Genomic DNA, 22,682 nt, shown 5'->3' on the forward strand with positions numbered 1-22,682 from the left:
GTTGTGATGCCTTGTGGCACAGGTGATCAGCATTATTATGAAATTACAGAGTAATTATCTTGGCGCTGGTCATAAGTGAATAAAAACGTAAAACTGAAAGTATTTTCCCCAAGTGAAACCTTTGAAAAATGTAGTTTAAGCTGATCCAAAATTACTTGTTTCTTCCTGGATTGGTGACGGATTCCTGTTCATCTTAGCAGGGAACTACAGAACATTTTGCTCCTTAGGCTACAATCAGAAGATCAGTTTCTTCTCCCTTATCTGTAATGTCAGAGATCTGGAATGGGTACTTTGGCTTATCACTGGTGGTTAGGCAGTTCTAAACAGAACTCAATTTCCTCTGCCAAATGAAGTGGTGTGAGCAATAACAGGTTTGGATGCAAAGACTAGTTCTGGGATAATTCACAATTTATATGAGCTTTTAAAAATACACCTGAACTGTAGAATCTAAGTGCAAGCTCCTTGCCTGCATTGATAGGGTATTTGCTCAAGTTTGATACTTTGGAGAAATATTTTTAATATTTCGCCATTGTTAATTGCTTGGATTTACTTGCACTTCTGTTATCACATTTCAGCTAAGACGTCTCTCGTGCAGTTTTAGTATCTAAGCTGTTTAATGCAACATTCCGACTGTATTTTAATAGGTACTTTTAAAAGCAAGAGATTATATTAGTCTCTACCTGCTCCAAAATACTCTTTCCTGTAAATGAACATCTCTTGCAGCTACTGATTAATGAAAGCCAGAGCCTCAACTAAATAAAAGTAATCCTGAAATTAGAAAGATAAATCCTAGCTTTGGAGAGTCTTAACGAGTGCAGCAAGATATAGAAACCATGGCCAGAAGCTTTACAAAGGAAATCACTAATAGCATTCTTTTCTATATCTAAATAATATGTGGAACTTCAGGAAATATATAAAGAGTAGCTTTGTAAAAAACAGATATGCTTCAAAAAATGAGTAAATCGTTTGAGTAGGAATGGTTTTTAGATCATCAAAAGCACAGAGGTTTCTGTATATTATTTTCTGTCTGTTTTGTTTTTCTTTTTTTAATAACAAAACAAACCCTCAAATACTTTATCAGCAACACTTTCTGTTTTGGGAAATGGAAATTTTTCATGGACTTGGAACCATTGTCATCTCTTCAAATGCTTAGTGTTCCAAAAAGGTCATTTCAATGATTGCAAATGGTGACTAGTGGTTATTATTTTCTTACTCCTTTTAGAAATGGCTAGGATGTGCTTTTGTGTGTGCTATTTGCAATTCATCTGATCTGATTATAGTGTGATAACTGCTCCTCCAAAATGCACTGTGCAAACTTGTAAATTCCAGGAAAACCTTTTACGTAGGCACAGACTATCTAACAAACGGTGCTGAGGTGCTTCGTATGCCAAATTCTTTTGCCAGTGCATAACGAAGGGATAGAGATTAGCTCCTGTTTTTTAATGTAGGTTTTAGACACAGGAAAGGATGTGGATTAATATAGTGAAAGCACATATTGACATACAGAATAGATGAAAATGAAATCACAAAAAACATTTATTCCTTTCTCCTAGTGGGTCCTGGCTTGGATTCAGGCAAGTGGACAACAAAAGAGGAAACAGACTGCACATCGTGACTTTCCTCCAGCACTCAGGTACTGAGTCAACAAAGTCTCCAACTGTAATATTGTGGACAATATTTATGCAAATGTTTGTGTTTGTTTTGGGAATTTAGAGAAAGCCACAAAATGCTTTTCGGTGACTTCACAGGGAGCTTGTATTAAAGCACTTTGGTGCTTTGTTGGATAGCACTAGACATATTGAAATATCACCACCCAGCCTGTGCAAACCAAAGACTTTATCTTCAGCAAAGCCAACGGAAGGGATGACATTCCCTGAGGTAGCCAATATACCTCAGCTGGCTCAACAGTATTTATTTGTGGCTGGAGCAAGGGGATTCACTGTCCTTGGATGGAAATCTTTGTTGTGGCGAGTCCTGCCAGATACACTGAGTACTTTAAATATCTGAACAGATGCTTCCTGGAAGGAAGCACTGCCACCAGTGTCAGTAAGCAACCTTATTCCTTACCATATAAAATCTAGATTAAGCTACTCAGTTGCTGAATTTCCTAAAGTTTTTATTTTTATCTTTATCAGTTTAACTTCAGGGTAATGTCATTTCACCTAATATTGATATAGCTCTGCCTTCCTTATCCTTCTGCTCTTTTCTCTGTCAAACATCCCCATTCTCTTTTTTTAAGACTCTCCTAATGTCCCAGCTTTTTCCATATTTCTGGAAATATTGGCCTTTGTCATTATGTATCCCTCACCCTTTGCACTTTTCAGGCCACCATTACTCACTTCAACGACATTACTGAGTCCTGAGAAATGTATAATTGTCAGAAATTTATAGAGAAGGAGAGGGAAATAGGACCTTTGCCTGGTGCTCTTCTTTTTTATTAACAAATACCCTTTGGTAATGAAGATTTCAAGGGAGCTTCATTAGGGTTTAAGAAGGGAACAGTGTGAAACACAATTACCTGGAGCCAAGATTCTGTATTTTCCCTTCAGCAGTCCAGTACTGTTTTGAAAGCAATCAATGGAGAGTTGCCTGGCAAACATTCAATCTTTCCTTGAAATGTTCAGTATAATTAGACCCTCTCCTGTCTGTCATGAGAGGACAAATTGTTTGTGTACTGTTAACAGTAGAGTACTGTAGTATGTCTTCAACCTTTATCATAATTATATACCAATATTAATGGAAATTTCCCAAAGTGAGAAACGGGAACTTATTACTAAGCTAATTGCTTGATAATGCATTGCTGTTTTTCATGGTGAAATACTCTATTTTTATTCCTTCATTATTCTTAGGGTCCTCAGTATTCACAATGCATGTACAAACCCACTTGGAAGCTTTCTGTAAAGATTCATCTATCCCATTTCTGTGGGCTCATTTTTGTTTCTAACTGGAGTGATGAACTACCAAACTAAAAAAAAAAAAAAAAAGCTAGTCCAGCTCTGTCCAAAATTAACTGGTTGAAGAGACAAGAAGTAGTCATTAGTTTCACAGAAACTACTGTCAGATGCTTATGCAAATAATAATAATGGAGTCTTTCTTTGTTGAGACTCTGTTATGCTTTAAAGCCACTGTGCCTTTGTGTGTCGCTCTTGGCTGATAACTGTAAGTGATAATGTGGTTGCTATGATGCAAAGGCATGCTGGAGCCTCAGCCCAGCAGGAATGATAGCAGACATGCATGTGCCTGGGTTGGAGATGTGGTGGAAGAGTTGATTTGGGTTTAGGGAATAATAATAATAAATAATTAATAGTTTCTGGAGTGTTTTGGTGATAATCCTTATGACTCCTTAATCCTTATGATAAACCTTTGAAAAAGATAAAGAAATTTGACTCAAACAGTTAATTGTGTTAACAGGAAAGTCAGGGGATGGGTGAGTCAGTTTGTTTGCTTTGTCACTTTTAAAGTAGCTGCTGTTTTATAACATTCAGTCATTACAGAGTGCATGTGTGGGGGAAGTTAGAAGATTTTTAATGTAATTTTCTGACTAGGTTCAGAGTCAGCTACAGATTAAGTAATTTGTGTGTAAAACAGGATATATAGCATGTTAAGAGAAAAAGAAAGCATATCTCTAGGCCAAGCTGACCATGAAGTTTAGGTGGAGGTGCCAAACAAGCAAACAGAAATTCAGCTGCCTTCTTCCTAAGGAAGCAAAGTGAAGGGGGAATACTTGAAAATTACAGGCTGCAGCTCTTTGTGCTGAGGGTCTAACCTAAAATATTTGGGTTCACTGTGATATTTCATTCTGTGAAAGCAATAAACAGGGAGTGATAGGAATGCCTTCCTGTTTAGCACATTGGACCAAACAGACTGGGAATAGGACTTAGGATATTTGGTTTTTCATTAGTTTCTGTGGTGCACCTTTGTATGCTAAATTTCACAGTGGTGGTGTGCAAAACTATAGAATGGAACAGAACGTGCCAATTGACTGCCTTAAAAAAGCTGCACATTTCTCTGCATTGTTCTGAAGTAACTGATCTGCATCACATGGTTCTTATAATAATATACAATAACTTATTATTTATCTCTTGTTCCTGCATGGAGCATACCTCTTAAACAGTTCTTCCCAGTTTGGGTTAAGACCCATTTTACTACTCAGCTCCACTGGCTGTTTTACATCCAGTCCATCATGTTCTGTGTGTGCCAAGTACTTCTCAGACCAACCATGTTTAAGCATTTTTGTATTGACATGGACTCTTTTCATTGCTTCCCCAGTCATGGAAACTTCTCTTTTCTTAAAGCTTTCCACATAAATGTACTCTCTTACCCTGTCCTGTGTCCTGTCCCTGTATGTTGTCCATGGCTTCTCCTCCATTGTTCCCCTGAGTGGGCAGAGATGAAAACATCTTTTGTTTTCTTTCCTGCTGATTTTGACCACTTATTTTCTATTATATTCTCCAGTGTTATGTGACTTGCAAACTGATGAGCTATTATTGCAGAGCAAACCATGCATAAGGTGAAGCCTTGACAGATCCTCGTGCAAGGGGCACACAAAATGATGGACACTGCTCAGGAACATTTTACAGGGTCTATGGCAATAAACTGAACACCTTCCAGTCTCTATTTGGAGTCCTCAGCCAGCTTCCATGTCACAATCTGCTTCAGGGTAGGCATTTCTGTTGCTGGGATGTGGTGTTGGGGTCCATGTTGTTTTTCTGAGCTTTCTCAGTCAATGTGATCCAGAAGACCCAAGGTGGAAATGGTGTGTTAACCATAGGAGAGACAAAAACTGTTAGAGCTGTCAGGAGAGCACACTGACCCTCACAGCTCTGTGGCTGGCCTGCCAAAACTGCTGTTTCCCATGTCACCAAACTGCTCTTTACTGTAACTCTTGGCAGTCTACTGGTATTTCAAGAGTGCATTTTATACCTATTAAGACAGCATCCAGCAAAAAGAAGGGATTCACAGATCCAAGCCATCTGCAATCCTTACCAGGAAAGGTTAAGAATAATTTTATATTTTAAAGAAAAATCTAGAGCATTAAGACTATATCCTTCATGGGAAAGCAGCCTAAGAAATTAGCATTTACAAAGGAGAGCAGTCATGACTGACCTTGGTATAAAACACATTCCCCACACCAGGAGTTGGGTTTTGGATTTGCACAAAGTACAAAGGCTGTCTCTGTGTAGTGGAGGACATGCCAGAGTCTCATTGCCAGGAGATATAGATGCTGCATATCTTGCCTACGTCATGGAGAAATATCAGACAGACTGACCTAGGCAGTTGGAAAAACACAGGCAATGTGTGTGACAGCTCTGTTCCCATTCCAGCTACAGCAGGAGCTGGTGCAGGCAAGTCAGTTGTTCTGGGTCATACCAGCCATATCAGCATGTGAGGGTGTTCTACAAAAGGAGCAAAACTAAGCTGCACATCAACAGCCCAGATGCTTCAAACTGATTTTGTGAAGTAATCTGGATGACAGTGAGATTTTTAGACACCAGTACAATGAAAAGGTTTAGACATTGTCCCTGATTGTTTTCAAAGGTTTGATCTTTTCATGAATAATATATAGTCATCTCCTTCCTATTTTGCTCTGTTCTGTGTACTCAAATTATCTGGGATATTTCTTTTGCCTGTAAAAAATAGTGTGACATTGAATAATGACTGATCTGCACAGGATTGCTGCCATAGTTTGTGCCCAGATTATGCTTTGCTGGTCTGTAGTTGTGCTCCTTTTTACATGTAAGTCTGCCTTTTTTGAGAATTGCCACCCACTGATACCAAAAAGGAATGTTCAGACTGACCTGTCATTTTGCTAAGTGCTAAGGAAAGAGGTAAGTGTAAGATTACTTTTGTAGCTCCAAGCAGGAACTAACACACGCACCACTGCGTGCTCTTTTTATTTCCTGGAGTGCCTGCTTGATAAAGGTCTTCCAACAGCATGAGCTTTTCTAAGACCTTTCTGGGTCTATATAAAGAACAATACTGGAGCTCAACAGAAAATATTTGAGGACTTTATAAAATGGTGTGGATGACTCTGTTCAGGAGAAATGTTTGAAATATTAGGATCACAAAGCATTGCTCAGAAAAGGATAGTTATTATGATAATAACTCTTTTGTGCTTGAATTATCTGTAGGCCAGATGAGGTTTGACAGCAATGTCATATGAAAAAAAAATGTTTGTCTAGGGACTACTGTAAGGCATAAATTCTGATTACATATTTAATCTCCTCCACATCTATTTGTGAAGATTTTTAGGAAATGTTTCCTTTGACTAAAACCTTCTACACTCTTCTGTCAGAAGTCAATAAAAAAGCATTTGATGATCTATGCAGAATGACAATCAGAGCACAAATAAATGACACACGCATGATGTAATTTTTCTCAGTTTGAAGCGACATCAATCACAGAAAAATGGAGCTACACAGAAGAATTTGGGGCTGAAGGAAGTCTTTGGGTTGTTCTGAAGCAGATCCCTAATTTATTTCCTTATTCCTGGAAGAACGGATAGCGATTTTCAGAAGTCTCCAGGAAAGCCTGTAACTGCATTTACAGTAACTGCAAAGGGTGCTCATGTCCAAGACATGATGATTGCTCAGACATTTTTGTACTTCTCTAGCCCTAACTCTCAAACAAAACTTGTGGATTTTGGAGGTTTCATAAATGCCACCAAAGTGACAGATAACAACTTGCATCCCTATAACAGTTCTGCTACTCTTTGCTGTGCTGTATCTGTCTCATTCCCAGAATTTCCAGCTTGTTCATTTGTTTTCTGCCTCTCACCCAGATATCTGAACTCTGGTGAAGTTTCAAAATTTAAAAAGCATCTGTGATTTTTGGAACTTGTGGAATGGTTTGAATAGTTTAATGCTCTTTCTACAGTTTTTAGTGTCAATAAAACTGTCATAGACTTTTAGAGGACAAATTTATCTTCATGAAAGATCTGCAGGCATTGGCAGCAAAGATAGCAAGTGAATTGGCTTATCCAAAATAAGTCAGATTTTATTTTGACATTTTGAATGCAACACATTAATACCAAGTACAGACATCCTAAGGAAGACTTAAAAAAATGTTGGCATGCAACTGAATTTGGTCCATCCATTGTAACTTACGATTCATATTTTCCTGTGATCGTGGTATTCAGAAGTTTTTGCATGATTGTATCTTAAAACCTGTCCTGTTTTTTGCTAAACAAGACTTTCAGAATGTTATTGGCATTGCCTTTTTTATGTTTTTTATTTTCCTTGATAAGGTTATGTCTGGTGAGAGAAAGTGCCTTGCTGTTTGAAACCTCATCATCAGCAAATCGCTTAATGATTATCAAGAAATTAATTACATGTAAGCATGTTTGTTTGTTTGTTTGTTTGTTTTTTTATGGTAAGAGTTAAAGGCTTAACTTTTTATTCTCTTTAGAATGACCTACACAAAAGTAAGGTGTACTGACCATGTGAATTGTGACATGATTGTCCGACATTTGCTACAAGCATTGAGGGGTAAGTTAATAGCTTTTATGAATAGCTCCTCATCAGCAAACATCAATTTTCATGGGGAAAGCATACAATCTAGGTCAAAGTTAGCCTTTAAAATTACATTTACAGGGGTCGATTTTTTTCATGGGAAGTTAGGAGTCAGGTAAAATGGCTAGATTATCTATTGGTTCCATCACTAAAATGCAGCAACAAATAGATTTCCACCCTGTATGAAAGTTGATTGATGGATCTTTCCCTCCTGTGCACAACTGATTTGGAGATACAGATGGTTCTTCTCTATAACCTCCCATGTTTCTTGCTAGGCTGTACATTTTTCAAGGGAAATCTTTATCTTTCTGTCTAGCTTCAGTCGATGATTATTTCTGTTTCTAAAGATGATGCTTTTTTTTTTTTAATATTGTATTCTGAGAGCCTGAATGTGCCTAAGAGATATAATTAAAATATTTATCTACATTATGGCTTGGTTTAGATTAATGACTCTTTTGCATGTAATATACTACCAATGAAGAACCATACCTTTTGGATGCTCTGTTCTTTTTTTTCTCCTTCATCCCTCCATTAGAAAGGAAAATTTGCACTCTGTGGCTTAAGTATCTCTTGTGGCACCTTTGTAAGAAGCATCTTAAAGGTAACTCCTAGACCCTGGTTAAATGTCACCTGGTCTTTAGGGGCAGTGACAAATATTCCCATTCATGCAGAGCTGGAATCTTTTACATTGTTTAAGTCTGGTAGACCCTATGACAATAAATAAGAAATACTTTACCACTAACATTTCATTTAATGCTTTCAGGTACACCTGTTCACCTGTGCTTTACAGTCAAAGTTAAATATTATCAGCTTCTCATTGGTATCATAGGACTCCTGGGAACATCAGGTTTCATGAAAAAATTATTTAGGTTGGTCTGTGGATGAGTTTGAGTGGCTGAATGTCTCAGGACATGGTGTGGAACAGTGCACCTTTGTCTTCTTGGTTTGAATTGGGAGCAGCTGAAATTTTCTAAATTTAAATGGTACCTTAAGTTACAAGGCAAATTTAGAAACTTGCAGTTGTAGAAACAAGCCTTGATGGCAGGCAGTACTGCTGACCTTGATTGGAGGGGTGGTGATGTGCATCAGCTGGGCAGGTACTTTCCCAAAGAGCCCTGGGAAGATGTGTGGATTGAGGCCATCTGAGCTGAGCATTGCACAAAGCAGGACTTCCCACCTGGAGAGAATGGCTTGGTGAGTAGCCATGGGGGGTGAGCGGTGGTCCTGCTTGGCTAGGACATGTATTGCAGGACTGTGTGTGTATATTGCCCATCCTCTGAGGAGGCTGCAAGTATTGCATGAGGAATCCTGCAGCCAGTGGTATTTCTTTTATAGTATTTCAATTTTGACTTTTAAAGGATGTAAACATGTGTTGTGCTCTACCATGTCAGTTTCAGGTTAGAATTGCTCTGAGTGGCATTGCCTCATGAAATACTCCCTTTGCATAATGGCTTTAATGTCTGGCTAGTTGGGAGAACTTCATTTACAACATGTACAGTTATAAGTAGTAGGAATTTTAAATTAATGTACTTATAATTTTCTGAAGATGCAAGGGCTAGCACTATATTTCTGTCTATGAAATTCTGCAGCTGTTCAGATATTTAAGCACATAAATGCCATCACATTTGTTTTATTTCAATACAATGACAAAGAAGCAACACTAGCAAGAGAAACAAGATTAAAAGAGCAGGCCGAAATGCATCACAAATGCTAAGACACTGTAACTTAAAGTATGCTTATTAGATTTATTATCTTAAAATTGACTTTTGAATATGTCTGTGGGTAATTCTTGCAATTTTGTTGCCACAACTGGCAAATCATCCCATGATTTCCCACCTGTGTAAATAGGATGTCTTAACTCACATTGAGTAATTTTTGTCCTGAAATATGACTGTTTACCAGGGCTCATTAGCTGGATACCTGGATACATTTGGATTGACAAGTACTTGAAAATTGTTTGTTGTGTTCATATGTGTATAAATACCTCTGTTTATATATATATTTATATATGTGTATAAATACCTCTGTGCTTTGAATTTTTTGTCAGTTTGGATAATTGTTTATATTAGCTGTAACCCCTGAACAACCACACTGGGTGTTTTCTTTTTAGTGATAAATACTGTTTTAGAGATAAATACTTTTTTTCATGGGTGAGACATAATTAGTGGGGAAATAAGAGAATTTGCAAATGCTGGTGCATGGATTTAGATGATGAGAAAAGGCTGTGCATGGCTGTGCATTCTGAAAGGAAAGGAGCATTTATGGTGTAACTGGTTGGCACTTGGGAGAATTGAAGCATGCAGCTATTATTGTTGAGCTCTTTTAGGCCCTTCTCAGTCTTGACCATACCTAATTCTCACTAAGGGGATGTAAGTAAACACCTTGACAGTAGACTTGAAATGTCAACTTTCTGTTTCCTAGGTCAAAAAATGTAGGAGCCCTGAGTTGTCCCTCTGATTTTTTTTTTATTGGATAACCTATGTCCTTTCATATATAGATGAATTTATAGGGAGCCTAGGAGAGTCTGCTATGGCTTTGTTGAGAATAGATCCATTTTTTCAGTCAGCTGTCTCCACATGTGCACATCCAATATCTTTGGAGCATATCTGGCACACACAAATCTGTTTTCTAATGTGAAAAGTGCACACAGCCTATTTTTTATATTTTTTCATGCATGAGCCTATTTTTCTGAAAATAAAGGACATTGGACAGAACAAAAAGGTTGTGCCATTTAAATTTGTGTCCTCTCTTCACAGTCAATTCTGAATTTTACACAACATGGAAGACCTTGTCTAGAGTTCAAATTAAATTGTACCAAAATGCAGAAAAAATGTAAAGTTTTTTTTCTGTTACAGCCATGGGATTCACAGAATCAACCTCCTTCAATACAAACCATTTCAAAAACTGAGTGCCAAGTTAATCTCTGACACAAACTTTCCGAATATACGTAAAATATCTCACATATTTCACTGATAAAGCAAAGTAATTTAAATAAATCTGGGGTGTGTCAGATCTGCTGGTTTAGAACATGAGAGGCTAAAAACTTTAGGATTTTTTTCTGTCTGTATGGAAGTTGGGTTTTTTTTAATGACTGTGTAATAATCTCTGTATTTGTCTTACTCTCTTTCCCTTGCTAATATTTTAGAACTACTTGAATACTTGACAGGGAAATTATTTGTTCTAGGCTTTGAAACACTGTACATGTTTCAGTGGAAATATGTTGACTCTAAAACAGCTGTGGTTTTATTGTTTAGGAATTATGTAGGAAATATTTTAAGAAACTCTTTATGTATAGATTAAAATATAAATGTTACACAAAAAAGGTTTTATATTTTTTCCCCTGGCTATACATGTCTGATACTTGCATTTGATCAAATGTTGTACAGAACTCTACATTAAAAGTTTCAGAGGGAATGTTTTAGATATGTGAAAAGCCACAGAAGACTTGGCCCAATATGGGATAGCAATCTTATTTCTAAATGGCTTTTGTGGTATTTTCCTTTAAAACTAAAAAGGGAAGAAAACGTCTTAGAAATGTTTTAGAAAAATTTCTGATGTTTTGAAGGCTAGCAATATCTATGGGACCTTGCTGGAACTCTCAGCAGTTTGAGTTTGCCCTGCCCTGGTCCATCCAGGGATTTAGTGTGATGGTTTTTCCCCAAATATACCTGTGGTCATGTCTTAACAATCCTACGTGATTCATTAACATTTAGTAATGGAGTGATTTCTCTGATCATTCTGGGGAGCTGTTAACACTTCCCTGTGGGGCAGAAAGCTTTTCCACCAGACTCCACTGCAAGAATCAACTCTTCTTTCTCCATATCATTGTAGAAAATTTATGTGGAATTCCATTACCGGGATTTGAATGCCAGTTACTTCAAAGGCATTTCCAGTATGGCATCTAAGTATGGTCTCCCAGTCAATAAAGTAAGTGGCTGGGTTTTTTTTTTTGTTGGTTTTTTTTTTTTTTTGTTTTTTTTTGTTTATTTGTTTTCACCCATGAAAATCTTACACTTAAAATTCAACGGAATTCTTTGTATTTCTGTTTTATGGCTGCTGGATGTTTCCATAGAGTACCAGGGAGCAGTAGAGGATAGAACTCTGCTGCCCCATCGTTTTGAAAGCACCCTGGCTGTGTGTCAACTGTTCTGATTTGCTGTCCAAAGGCAGTAATCCTTTAGCAATTAGGTTTCATAGAGATGAGATGAGAGTTTGTGGTCAGGTATATAAATTAAAATGATGGCGCCTGGTAAAGGTCAGAGTCATAGAAAGCTCAAGGGAGTGTTGTTTATGGCACAAAAGCAGTTTAAATACTGTAATTTAGCTTAACAGCTATGATTCACAGAGGGTCATCAGAAGGAAAGATAAAGCAAGAAGTGTTAAATTAAATGAGGTGTGACCATCTGTTTCAATACTTGTGCAGAGAGTGAGATTAAGTTTACAGATACGTTGGTGTGACTGGTAAAGAGAGAATTTCAAATATGGCATTGGAAATTATGTTGGAGCTGTTGTAAAAAAGGAAAAAAAAATTGAGATAAGGCTACTCACACAGTCAGTCTAATCACACATCCTGGTGCTTGAAGCTTCTCTGATTTCCTTTTGAGAGTTACTGTTGGAAGTTTTAAATAAAATGGGGGAGAAAAAGTGCCTGTTGTCAACTCTGGTTTTGGGCCTACAAATGCATTTCATCTTTTGAAACAGTTTGGTAAACCTGGTGTGGAAGGTTGTACACTAGCTTGTTTTGTACAGCATTTGGCATTGTCCCTTTATAGCAGTACACATGTCAAGGAAGGAAAAGAATCCTTTCATTGTAGCATATTTCAGATCAGGATGTGAAAAATATGGCAAGATGTACCTTATTTTTTTAGCTATATTTTGAAAATTAATGCAAATAGAGAAAACTGCATACTTGTTATTTGCAAAAACTTTAGGGACTGGAAATGATAAAAAAATGTTATTCTAGTGTTTGGTGCATTTGTTAATTTAGATTCAGACCAGAATGCCATCCTGGGAAGATGCTCCATGTTGGCTAAGATGCTCCGTGATTTGTACAAGGGGAATAAGATTATTAATAATGACACCCCAAACTAACCACAAAAATACTCACCTGAAAATATTAAAAGTAAATTGCACTATATAATTTCGTCTTACACTGCCACTCAAACACCATTTTCCAGGGATGTTTCCTCAGTTCAGAAGTTGTCCATGGGGGTGATGAAGAGAGTGGATAGTAGGAGAAAAGCTAGTTATTTTCACTGCATGATTAATCGTGTTATTGTTTATGCTGTTTCTAGCTCAGTCTTTAAAATGCCAATCCAATTGCAATTACAAACCCAATTCTCATTAGCCACTGCCCTCATCTTGGGAGTCCCAAGGATTGGAATGTTCTTTAATGCTTGGTGGGGGTGAGGGATTCCTCAATACTATGTTGGATGTGGGCCAAATAAGTCTTGAAATTAGCCACAGAATTACACAGCAGATCTTGATTTTTAGCTCCCATGGAGGGGGATCCCCAACACATTGTGTGTTAAAACACATCAGAGTGTCTACACTAAGTCTCAAGGGGACCTCCAGGTCCCATAGTACAGCTGATTTCCTTTGCACATTGACACAATTGTGAATGGGTTTGTTGAAGAGGTGTGTTCACATACTTCAAAGACTTTAAAATACAGTTCTCTCTTGATCATACCCTCTTATAGTTGAAAGAATTTTATAGCTAATGCTCCTGCCTTGCTGGATAGATCATAACCATGAAAAATTAACTGTTAGAGCTCCCCTACTTGCTTCTTTCAATCTTCAGTGGAGGAGTGCTGCTATAACCTAGAAAAAGAAAACGCCACAAACTTCCCTGCGGGTTACCCCATAGTAATTAAAGTTGTTTAACTGCTTCAATTTGGTCTTTCTCAGGTGGAATTTTAGCTTCTCTCTCATTAAGCGTTTGCTGCACTCTTCCCCAGTGTTACAAGGGATCTCCTCCATTTAATGTCATGTCTGGAGGAAGTGAAGTTGTTTGTGAGAAGCTGACAAACACCTCTGCTTGTGATTTAGGGAATGCCTAAACTGGATTTCTTTTAGGGTCAATATTACCATTCTTTTGGTTTTCACCCAGAAGCCATGAATTAAGTTTCTCATTTTGGCAAATAACACTTGCTGTTTTTACTCCAATGATTTTAACTCTGCTGTCCAGCTTCTTAGCATTCCACTGCATTTATATTGAATGGATTTGAAGCTCACCTGATTTATGGCCAGTCTTGGATGTCGTGATAGGTGTTTTAGTAGCTGTTTGCTGGCCCTGGCAATAGTTTGTGACTTCAGTTTTAATTGAGGGTTATTATCATGCTACCTCTTCATCATCAGATGTCAATACAAATGTTACATTTTGCTCTTTATTAGAACTGACTTGTTCACCATCTCTCAACTCCTCCACTGAACATGAAAGGTGTGAGTTACAAAACCTTGTTTCAGAGAACATTACATCCTGCAATTCTTCCTGTGAGATTCTGTCTCACGTGCATCACAAAGATCCAGCTGAAGATTTTGGACATGATCATGCTTGGCTTCAAGCAGTGCAATGCCTCTTTCTGAGCTCGGCAGCAAGCAATGCCTCTGCCTGCAGTTTCTGCAGTTTTTTTGTTTTGTTTTGTTTTTTTGTTTGTTTGTTTTGTTTGTTTGTTTTTTCATTTTCCTCAATTAACTTAAAGTACAATTCTTTCACCAAATCTTGTAAAGATAGTATTATTTCACGTTCAGATTTTTTGAGTAACTGATTGCTTATTTTCCAAATGTTTTGCCCATACTTTCTGGGAGTGTGACAGCATGTAGGGAGGGGCATTTGACATTCCCTACTCTTTCCCTCCCACTGACAGCACAGGCAGGGGTCAGGCTTGAATTAAATGCCATGGGTCTCTCCAAACATACAACAATTCTTTGAATGAAGCCCCACTTTCAAACAAACCAGTCTGTCATGACTGTGTTCAATGCTTTTTCCTGTCAGTGTTGTGACTTGGAGTTGGGCTTGCCTTTTGTTTCTTGTAGTCAGAACTGCTGCAGCTGGCAGAAGTAAAGTCTTGGATTCATCCTCCCAGAAGTATAGGGAAAAGCCAGGAAAAACTGCTATATCAGTGCTTGGTACTACTGAGACAACTACCTGCAAGAAAAATATAAATAAATTTAGTGCTGTCTGGTCTAAAACTGTCACCTCTGTAAAGAAAGCGTGGGAAAACCAAAAGCCTCAATAAATTAATTTTATTCTAGGGTGGCTTGTTGGTTTTAGTGATCCTGTTAACAGTGGGCACAAAAAGCAGTGTTTGGATGTGTATTGTCTTTTATTGTACAAAGAAGATTGTGCTGGATAAAATAGCCAGTTGCCCTTTATCTTAGACCTAGGTTAGTAGAGAAAATTAAGCCCAAATTTCATAACAATGTAAGGAGATGTTCAGGTTCTCTGAGGGTAGAAGTAAGAGAGACTGAACTTTACTATCTTTGTAAGCCAAATAATGAATTTCTGGGGATGTGAGGCTGTGTGCAAACTCATGGTGTCTGGGATTCTCTCATATATTCAGTTAGTGTTTCAGAGACCCAAAACTCTTTCAAACCTTATTTTGGATGTCAGAAACTGCACACATTGGCCCACCCTCCACCTCTGGAAAAGGCAAGAGAGCTTTATGTGGTTACCTCTACAGTTCTATATTAGGTCTCCCTCTGCAGGCATAACTCTTCTCTAACTCATGATTTGACCTGCCTTGGAGCTGAGTGATCTCAGAGGTGGAAGTGGCCAAATATTTTGAGACTCCTTTTATAACACCTTTCATTTCAGAGTTATACCAAATATATTGAGTGATCTTGTGATCTGGATCAAGCTGTTTTGTCCAGATCCAGTAACTCATTTTAGTATATGCAAACATAATTTCTTTCAATTGCCAGGGGAAATCACCACCATAAATCAAGATTCCTTGGTGACAGAGATTTCAAACCCATCTGTGGAAATACTAGGGGTTTATGTGTTTTTATTTCCTGAGAGTGAGTCGATATTCCTTGAGGTACAGAAAAAAAGCAAAAAATAATGGCTTTGCTTGGAAGCTGCAACACACTCCTGGTTGCAGATGTGCTGCATTTAAGAAAGGACTTGTTAAGCTGTAGGGAAATAATGCTCCCTGTTCTTATCCCTTGGCAAAAACGGTTAGAGCACTGGAGATATTAGACATGGTTAATGAAAAAGATTTGTTCTTGAAATTTATTAACTGTCTAAACTTTTTTTTTATTAAATGGTTATTTTTTTTCATTAACTTTGTTTCAAACTCTGAAGAGACCAGCCACAATGTATCTAAGGAAATGCAGTTAAAACCAAATTGCTTTGCACAGGGAAAAAAACAGATTCTTGTTTTTCATTGATGACTCTTCCCCTCCCTCCCTCCCCCCCCCCCCCCCCCCAATTTTCTAGTATAAGTTCTTATATTGACTTTCTCACGTGGCTTCATAAACTAGTGGCTTTTTAATATATCTATTCAATTCAGTACTTATAAAAACTTCATGATAGTTGCTGCTTTCCTGTTTTTATAGAATTCCAACAGTGGATATACCCAAATTTCTAATTTCTCTTCTAACTGCTTTTGGAAGGTTAAATCATTTTAATATCAGAAGAAAAGAAGGGTTAGCACTGGAACAAAATAAGTGAAAAAAAATTCCTCAGAAGGAGCTATAGTAACATAAAACTGTTTCAATGGTGTAGTTAAGATGATGCTGTCACAGCCTTGAGTATGAACATTCCAGTCCTGGGAACCAGCAAAGCTTCTTGTGCTAGAAATTCAGTACAGCCAGAACAACTGCAGGTATTTCTCAGTATTATCCACTTCTTTATACCAGCCTCTAGCAGACATAGAATTGTCATTAAATTAACAGTATCTTTGAGTTTTATGCTAATTTCCTTGTGTGTTTTGCTCAGAGCCATGCATAACATTTATTAAGAAATATGCACTTTATTTCTGTCTCTTCAGCAAGAGGATGAGATGCTGGTTTTGAGGAATGGAACAGAGACTTCTCTGTTTGGAAACAACCTGCTTACTTTTCCTCAGTGTGTGAGATGCACTCTAAGGATAGGCAGAAAGGCAGGAGCCATCTCTGAAGACAGGAGAGCTGGGAAGTGTTTTTGGCAGGGGCTAGATAAGGCAGATAAACTGATCAAAAATTTTGTTTTCTTGCTATGTTTAAGGGCCTTTCTATGGGTCCTAGCTTGCAGGGGTTTGTAATAACTTTCTTGCCAGGCTTGCTAAGGTGATTTGTTTTACCCTATACAGTCAAAAATTGTACGAATAAACTTAGTCCTGGTATGAAATCTACATTTTGTATAGTATTGTTTAAACTGACTATCTGAAACAAGAAGAGAGTAACTAGAACAGATAAAGAAAGAAAAAACATGTCTTTCATCCTCCCTGTCTGTTCTTACCAATCTTTTTGGATAAACAGTGCAGGTTAATGACAGGCCATAATATAGTGCATTATCAGCTTTTATTGTTTTCATTTGCTTTTCACTTACATTTGGTACATCCCAACCCTTTAAATAATGATCTGTGTGGTTTTAAAAAACTAACCTTTTAAACATTTTGACTTCTTTTTAAATGCTTCTTGGTTATTATAGTTCTTGGATCTTTCCAGTGGACAGAGAAAGCTATGAGCTCATGGAAGAAAATGCTGTGGTTCCCTGCTATGTGATTCCAGGGTTTCATACTGCAGATTGTTTACTTTTTTTAAGGTATACACACACATATGTATGCACATAAAAGTTATAGGAGCTGGCCTAATGAGGTAGAGAATTATGTTTCAAATTTAGATACTAGTGAATTATATTTCTAATTAGGAAATAAGACTAACTGGTGTGGGTGAATCTATGTTTAAAGTAACATACTGCACTTCAGTGTGATCTCTTTGTTTTAAAATAGTGTAATGAGTATACACACAAATATATACAGAAAGCACATTTTATAATCACAAAAGCTGGTTAAACTTTTTTCCTCCATTTTCTTCTCTGTAAGAATAACATGCATTAACTTCTTGGCATCATATTTCTCAGGCAGTTTCTACTTCCAGAAAATGATTTATTAACTAGAGTTCAGCTGCTTTTTGCTTTTGTTGCTGTTGATAAAAGGCATGTTTAAGCATGTTAAATGGGCTTAATGCAGTGGACAAAAATGATGGCTAAGAGTAGCAGAACTTGCTGCCAAAACATATTTTTTTCTTTGTAACATTTATAAGGAATAGTTAATCTGACCTCAAAGAAAAGAAACATATGCTCCACCAGATAAGGTGCTAGAGATGAATGAATCTGTCTGCTATGGAGCATTTGTTGGAATAAGAGAGGGAATAAAATAAAAGTGGAACATGAGGGAAGGAAGACTAAGACAGCCAAGTCCCAGAAGGAAAAAGTGAAGTAAATCTGGGAAATGACAAAAATAGTGGATTGAAAGAAGAGAAGGTAGATTAATGAGAGAGAAGGTAAAGAGTCAGGTCTGTTGGCAGTCAGCTCTCCTTTTATGGCTTCACTTCTTATTTTGTCCTAGGTACTAGTTCAGGACTGTGGCTTGCACACAGTGGGTCTTCTAAAGAATTGGGCTAAAACAAAGTAGTGCTTCTTAAAGGGAATAAATTTTTAATTGCATAATAATAATAAACTGCTCTGTCTTTAGGATCTCCTGGCCCCAGCATTATATACTGATACGTGTGCATTTTCTGAAGGGATTATTAATTTTCATTTCAATCCAGTGCCAAATATACAGAAAAAGAGAAAAATTAGTTGACTGGCTAGAAGCTTGAGATGAAGTGTAGGGTTTTAAAAGGAAGGAAATTAAAAATAAGAGAAGAAAAACAGAAAAAAAAGAGGAGAATATGAATCTGAAGCACAAGTCAGTGGTGGCTGTGTAGAGGCGGCATTTCATATCCAGGCTGCTGATGTCAGTCTCCTTCAAAGGCAGTGGTAAAGATAAAGGAGTAAGATGATAGTGTTGATGGACCTGATATCTGGATGTTTGGACTTGATCTGAATTTCAGCTTCTTTTAAGCAAATGGCCTAGAGATTTAATCTCTATCATGTATTTTTGATATTTCTCCTTGTCCCATGTATGTAACCTGGGGAATGGTATTATTTTGCCTTAATATATATGACCAAGATTTTGCCTTTTGTCTCTGCATTTTAACTGTTTTCCCCTCTTCTTTCTGTTATTGTGAACTTTCAGTATTTTTAATGCATTCTATTCTGATTGGTTGTGTTTTCTCTCCACATGGTAAATGTTTTTTACCATTAACTTGTAAATATGATTTGTCAGGTCATTTAAAAATATCACAGCTACAGACTGAGTTTCAGTGATTAATCTTGTTAATTAATTCATTTGCAAAAATTGTTACCCAGAAATAACTTAAAATTAATGTGGAGATGAAATTGAATATGCAAACTTGCATTTGTACTTTAAAAATCCTGCTGAGTGTTTGGATCTTCACCATGTTGTTCAGCTTCTGAGTGAAAGCTGTGGCCACATGTGATCCCTCAGTCACCCGCATAAGAAATATGAACATAACAGTGCATGTAAGTGACTTTTGCTCTGTTTCACAACACATGGTGCTGTCACCAAGAGTGGCAGTGCATGTCTCCTCAGAGTGAGGACAGATGGGTGGCCACTGGTTCTCCAGTGGCAGGGCTGACTCCTGCTGCACTGGGAAGGGACTTTGAAGTACTTCAACAGTGCTAGAAAGTAAAGAAAATAAAATGGGGTTTTAGTCTACCTATAAAGAGAGCTGGGTAATTTCTATGAAATGGAATCAAGACCTTGCTTATGAAGCAGGCTAGCAAATGTTTCCTGGGCAGGAATCTGTTAGTGAAGAGAAGGGAGCTGCACCGTAACTGAAGTAGCCCACCCTGGCTGGCTGTGAGTCATCCGCAAATTATGGTCGATGTGGTGATAACAAAAAAATCAATTAAAGCTAAAAAGGACAATAGAAACAGTTTGTTGATATCAGCACTTAGCTTGGGTCAGCCCCTGAGGATGGTGCAGCCTAAGGCTAAGCCAGAATTAAATGTTTTCATGTTTAATAGATTTTATCTTTCCTTGTTTTCTCTTAGAAATGCCGCCATGGTGCATATTTGGCAGCTGTGACTGGACTTTGGTTAAACAAACTGACATTCAAGGAGAAGAAAAATGCCCTGGAAAGTAGACACAAGCAGTCAGAGTCACTGACAGGCAGATGTCACTGTAAAACCTCTCACTCAGTGACTGACATTGTCAGCTGAACTGCTCAAAGCCAATTGACAAGTGAGAAGGACTAGATAGCAATGTCCATCTGGCAGTACAGAGCTGCCTGGGCAGGGCAATTCCAGCTGACTTCATGTTTCAGCACTATGTAGGCAGGAAAAAAAGAGAGGGATCTGCTGACACTAACGTTTAGCTTTCACCTATTTTTTAATGAAAAAATTAATGCCAGTAATTAAGCCATTAGAAGATTAGGAAGCTGCCATTGTTAAGATTGGTACTTGAAATATTATGAAGATTAGATAATGTAACACAAACGGTATTTCTTGCAAGTTCAGATTGGCAAATTCAAATTTGCATTCATCTATAAAAGTAGCAGCAAATACTACAACATGTAACATGCCAGAACTTCAGGCTGATCTTGCATATTTAAGTGAAATTTTTTCTATTTGTGATTATTGGCAGGTATGATGCTTTTAAAATTGCAAATATATGAACCACATTGTGTCTGCAGACAATTACTCTGGCATCCCAGTGACAGCATTTTCTGTGTCAAAAAGCTTCTTGTTCAAAAACATGGTCTAAATTTAGTAAAATCTGTGTTAATGTGTAAAATATAGTTAGCTCCAGTTGGAAGGGAAACTGATGTGAGTGTTCCACTATTTGACTTTTCATTTATATGGTTGTGTGGTGCCACAACATTTTTATATGAGAACAGTTGTTGCTATTGGAGTTATGGGATAGTTGGAAATAGGAAGAAGAAAATAAAAGCAGTAATTTGCTCTAAATTGACTTGGCACTGTTATCTCAAAGTGTTTATACCTTTTCTTTTCTAAATTGTCTATATAGACAACTCAGTTTAAGTAGTGAGGCAGATAATGCACTTTAGGCAGAAGTGGCATTGGCTGAGACATCATTAACTGAAGCTCCTGTGACTCCCAAGTTCTCTAGTTACACAGTCTGATTGTGGGAGGACACTTTTTACACTTTTTTTTTTTTTTTTGAGAAAAATCACCCAGCTTCTTCACTGTTTTGAAGAAATAATGGATTTGTCTCCAACTCTCTTCAACAATGGGAGAGCTGCATCCCAAGTTCTCTCTGCTCTCCTAGCCAGCATAAATATAATCTTGAACTAAAATTATTTTATTGTTTTTAAGGGAAATAGTAAACGAGCGTCTTATTCTCTGCTTTACCACTTTGGAAAGTGGGAAGATATCTGATGCAAATGTCTTGCATCAGTCCTTAGGGACCTGAATCTTCCCTTTGAGGAAAGGCTTGGTTTCCTTGCACAGTTTTTCAGTAGGGGTAAAAGATAGGTGGATTTTTAAAACAACACAGCGACGTATTGGCCTTGCTATGTCCCTTCCTATCTATAAAAGGTCTTCCTAAACCTTTAGTAGATTTCAGTAGGCACTAAATTGTTCAGTTGTACTGATTTGCTCCCAGTCTGTTGGGGTTATTTCATCTATCTTTGGTGTTTTTGCTTTTGTGGCAATAGGAAGTTTCTTAAAAGAAACACAACACCCTCCAATGTGGGAACTATGAGGAATGCCTTTTCCAAAGCCTTTTAATAAATACTTACTTTATTCCTTTAACACTGTCCAGCCTGTGTTCTAGGTAGCCTCTCAAGGCATCATTCTCTTCCTCACTCCCTCCTTTCTCCCTCCTTCCAGTTTCCCAGCTGGCAGATCTGGCATGGTGACATGTTGTGTCAGGTTGCATCAGTCATGTTGTCTTCTGTGACATTCTGGCTCAGAAGGAGATGCAACTGATGAGAGGTGATAGTGTCACATCACAACCAAGGCCTCAGCTGGAGAAGTCTGAGCAATTTTCTCATCCATCATTAAAAGGGACATGGGATGGAGCAGCCAAGCTCTGCCTTACATCCCTCCCTTGCTCTCCTGTCCTTTTCACACAGCATGTTTTGCTGTGCTGCCCAAGCTAGCTTGGATCAAGAGTTCTTGCTGAAGAAATTTTGAAGGCATGTAAAAAGGAGTTCTATGACATCTGTGCTGGTAGCATAAATTTATCCACCAGCTATGGGCAGCTGTAGTTGCTCTGTGTCTGATGAACCTCGTCAGCATGTCCTCAGTATTATCCTGACTAATCACAGCCATCATATTGTGAGCTATTCCTTGCAATCAGGGAAATGAATTAAAAAGCTCACCAGCTTCCCTCAGGCACTGTTAGAGGTCCACAGCTCACTAATGCTGCTAAATAACAACAGGCAGTTCCTGCTTGTTCCTGTGTAAAAGGAGCATTGGTACATGTTGCAAGGCTGGAAATAGGAATGTCTGAAACAACGATAGCCCTTGTTAACCTTCCAATTATGTCTTGAACAAATAGCAGATATTCTCTCCTTGTCTGCAGTATCATTTTGTACTCACCTGCAGCAGCTGTAGGAAGTGCTCTTCCTACTATATCACACATAGATTTTCTGTAAGAGGGTGTCAGCAGGACTCTGAGCCAGACTGGGCAGGAAAAGTTTCTCTGCGTAGATGAGATCCACTTTTCAAATGAGTAGTTGCTTTTCAAACTATGTTTTTCTGCTGCTTTTCAGATTGACAGCAATACAGCATTCATTGGTGAGCTGTCAGTGCTGTAAAAAAATTATTCCATAGATAACCTAATAAAGCTGTGGGGCTTTTTCCTAATATGTGACTGGTAAATAAGGCAATTTTGAGAAAATGAAGGCAGAATACTGCTTGTTACTGCTAGGAGAAACTAGATGAATCATTATTTATCTTTTCCTAAATCATGACCCTGGCTGAAAATTCTCACCACTCCTAACTCCAAGCACAGCTATTTTTCCTTCTCTTTTCAGCTCATTTGTTTATGCCAATAAAATAAAATACTTCCAATTTTCTACCGCTTTATTTATTTTGTTGCTTTTCTGGACAATGATTTTGGATTTGGTGCTTATGTTTTTTCAGTATAA

The 22,682-nt window shown here is 37.7% G+C and overlaps 1 long non-coding RNA gene across 1 annotated transcript in view; it reads left to right on the forward strand.

The window, feature by feature from the left end:
* Window positions 1–22,682, forward strand: part of LOC146767637 (uncharacterized) — a 71,185-nt gene that overhangs the window by 28,673 nt on the left and 19,830 nt on the right. Inside the window, exons 4-5 of the long non-coding RNA XR_014955184.1 lie at window positions 1,554–1,633; window positions 7,408–7,487. This is a non-coding gene — a long non-coding RNA (uncharacterized LOC146767637). The remainder of the gene's footprint in view (window positions 1–1,553; window positions 1,634–7,407; window positions 7,488–22,682) is intronic.

Source organism: Lonchura striata, chromosome 4, assembly GCF_050655825.1.
Source record: "Lonchura striata isolate lonStrDom1 chromosome 4, ASM5065582v1, whole genome shotgun sequence".
Taxonomy (NCBI): domain Eukaryota; kingdom Metazoa; phylum Chordata; class Aves; order Passeriformes; family Estrildidae; genus Lonchura; species Lonchura striata.